This window comes from Brassica oleracea, chromosome C1 (assembly GCF_000695525.1).
Source record: "Brassica oleracea var. oleracea cultivar TO1000 chromosome C1, BOL, whole genome shotgun sequence".
Classification (NCBI taxonomy): domain Eukaryota; kingdom Viridiplantae; phylum Streptophyta; class Magnoliopsida; order Brassicales; family Brassicaceae; genus Brassica; species Brassica oleracea.
The window spans coordinates 15099604-15103574 of record NC_027748.1 but is presented as its reverse complement, the minus strand read 5'-3'; positions in this window follow the sequence as shown (position 1 = coordinate 15103574).

Here is a 3971-nt window from a genome sequence, read left to right as displayed (position 1 = left end):
TCAAGTCAGAGCCAACTAGAAATTTTTGGTGTTAGATAATAAGTGTACACGTCTTTGTAAATCTACAAAGGTAGACTGCAATTGAAGTCTACGTCGTAACGAAGTCTGCTTAAACTTTGTGGTTTAGTAAAATTCATATGAAGTCTACTAGCTTTAGTAAACTTCTTTGGAAGTCTACACTGTCTGATAATTTTCAGATCTGAAAAAATCTATACATTTTGAAATTTGAAAATAATTTTAAATCTGAAAATATTTTTCAAAATAGAATTTATAAGATAAACTAGTAGGAAATTAATTTAAAATCATATTAATCTAAAACTTACATTTTTAGAGGAGAAATGAAATCCATGAGTGATAATACCTACAAAAAAAGATAATATTGTTAGAAATAAATAACATAAAAATACATATTTAAAATCTATAGATCTAAACCTTACATTTTTTTAAAGGAGAAGATGAAAACCATGAATCATAATATCTAAAATGACAAGATAACATTGTGAGAAAGACTTGAGAAAATTTTAGAGAGAAAGAAGAGAAATTGAGAGAATTTTAGGGAGGAGGAAGAGAGTTTTAGAGAGAAATGAGAGAGTTTTAAAAACTTGTGCAACCACTTTAGAGAGAGACTCTATTAATTTTGTTTATATAGGGAGACAAAAATGTAACTAGGTTAAAATTTACGATGATGTAGACTTCTTTTGAAGTCTAATAAACTTAAAATTTTGGAGTTGATTTTACTATAATATAGTAGACTTTTTTAGAAGTCTACTATAATAATTTCATTATTGTTGCTTATTCTTTATTATTTTAATAATTTTAATATATGATTTACTAAATTTATTTCTTTATTTTTTAATAGTTATAGTTTATGATTTCATTTTTTTTTATTTTTAAGGAACTTAACTTAGTTTAAATATAACGATTTTTTGTAAAAAAAATTGAAAAATATTGTCTAAAAAGACGTCTTCAAATAAATAGACTTTATTGTAGGGCTACGATACCCTAAACCACAAATTTCAAACCCTAAATGTTTTGCTTGATAATCAAAAAGTCTCAACTATACAAAATATAAACTACTAAACATTAATATGCAGATTTAAATTAATAAAACAAAATCAAAACAAAATCTAAAATCTAACCCTATGAAATCAACCACTAAAAGACATAACATGTTAGAACCTTTTGTTTTTAAACTATGAACATTGTCTAACACATGATAACCATTATATTGAATTTTTTCAAAATTTTTCAATTATATGAAATTTTAATTTATTTACTTCATATTATCCATTATATTGATGATTAGTTAAAAATATCACAATAATTATTTTTATACATTTTCAAAATCAAATTATTAGATCAAATTAGAGTGTAGACTCCAAAATAAGTCTATAAGGTAGACTTCGTAGAAAGTCTATATATATGTAGACTTCTTTTATTACGTGTAGACTTCCGAAGGATAAAAACGGAAAATATATTTATGTTTTTATGTTTGGTCATAAGGGTTAAATAGTACTTTCACTATCCCTTTAGGTTGGCTTTGCATTTGACTGAAAGTGGGGTACAATTTTAGGTTTGACTCGAATATTTAGGTTGTTTTTAGCAAATGTCCCGGTTTTTTCCTTTGTCGTTCAACTCCTCTTTCTTTTTATATGAAGTGATGTAATACTATTTTCTGTATTTTAATATTTTTTCTTCAATATTTCTTTAAACTTTTTTAATAATGTCTATAAGCTTGTTATAATTTTAATACAAAAATTTATGACGTTACCATAATGTCCGTACTTTTATAGATCCAACAATAAGTTAATCCTTCTACATAAGAGTCTGACTAATTTTTAATCTTAAAACTATTCAAAGAAAAGTTATAGTCCAAAATTTATTTTGATGTACCATATATTTAAAGCGATAGTTTAGATAATTGATTATCAATAACGTTAAAAATTTATAATATTTTGTGTAAATCAATTACTTTTGAGTCAGCAATACTTATTTGTGTTAATGAGTCAAAAACTCCCTATATTGTTTTTGGATAGTCAAAAACAATTCAATAGACCAAAGCTTTGGAATATTATTTTTGAATGAGAAAATGAACATGTCTCTGGAAAAATCCAAGTCTCTGGAAAAATCCAAGTCTCTTTGTAAATATATAGTAACCGTGACTTTTAAAATTTATATATATATGAAGACATAAATAATTTAAACGGCTAGTTATTCCAATCAGTTACCCAAACCACATCCATGTAAAACCACTTGTTCACTCGCATCGTCCTTCACATGATCAGGACAGTCCAATACGTAGTTATGATCGTATCCGATACCCACCTCTCCTGTAGACTCGCCTATCCATTTCTTGTGGTGGAAGCGAAAGGAGATCCCTTTCCCGTAAGGATCTCGCATGATCTGTGTGTTGATCCACATGGGTGATATGTGGACCCCAAATCTGTATCATGTGGTCAAGAATGTTCCATGAGTCATTACCCACCAAGTTCCAGTATGTATTCTGATCTCAGTTAATCGGAGTGTTTTTGTTCTCTGCAGATGCCTCCATGTTAAGTTCCATGGTAGTTTCTGACATGAGAATGTATGTCGGTGTGTTAGAAACTGCACCAGGATAACCTATCCAAGACGTATAAGATAAATGATGAAAAAAAAAATCTTTTCCGCAACGTTAATCCCATATATAGATGTAGGGACCTTCTTCTTGACCAGATATGTGATATTTGAAAGTGATGAAAGGTCTTTCACCGTCTTCTGCTACGTCCCATATTTATGAGTAACATTTATGTTTTACACATATCTGATGAACTTTGCAAAATGCTATATAATCATACAAAAGAAGAGATAAGTGTTACGTACCATGGAGGCTTATTGATGGGAGGTGTAGTCGATTCCACTGAGTCTACAATTGCCATCTTAGATCCAGTTTGCCACACGACCAACTATGCCCCTGAAGTAGCGTGGAAGCTCATATGTTTCAGAAGTATAGATAACACACAAATTCATTAGACTATTGATTCAGCCACAAGAGACCTGACCATATATTTGACAATATAATCCAAATTCAAAAACAAACCAAAACAAATCAGAAATGGCAACCAAATTAAAACGATGATCCATATTAAAAAAAAAGTAAACATGAAATCTGCTGCTTATAATGAAACTCTATGCCGCAATATTGGATGGTCAGTGAGAACCCAGACTTGCACCTTCCTTCTTTGAACCACAGTGAAAAAACAAACGACACACACAACAATAAAACTGGTGGTTGTGGTTAATGACAATGGCTCATTCACCATTGTTTGATCATCTTAGCCCAAGCAGTGTTACCAGCATATAAGCCTCAACTCCCATATTTAAAACTGTATTGTGTAAATAAACCCACAGTGATTTTCAATGTCTGAGAATATAATTTTAACAGAAGATTTTACATTTTGAATAGTTTTTCTTAGAGAATTTAAAGTATACCTGGATGGATTTCTCTTACTATATACCATATTTTTGATGTTATAAAATATATTTACAATTTTGTGAAACCAAAAATGAGTTGCACTGCTAACACCAAAGAAGAAAAATGAAGTATGATATTATTTTCTTCGGCTGTTAATTTACGCCTATGTTATACTTTTGTATATTTAATTTTCATTTGAAATTTTGAATAACATTTATGAAAGTCTTGAATTAAAATACTATTAAATGGTATTGTGGTGAGTATTAATTTTCCTACATTATTTTTGATTAGTTTATAAAAGTTATTAGATGGTTTCTCGGACTACGCTCTTGTTTTCCTTATTATTTCTGATTTATTAAACATTCAAATTTAAATTTATAAATTAAATCTGATTAAATGCAAATAAGAGATATGAAATGTTTTTAGTATTTTATTCTTGTAATTATTAGGATGGTGAGGAAAATTAAAAAAAATAATTAAATGTTAGTTTTGATTTAAATACTTTATTTATGTTTTATGT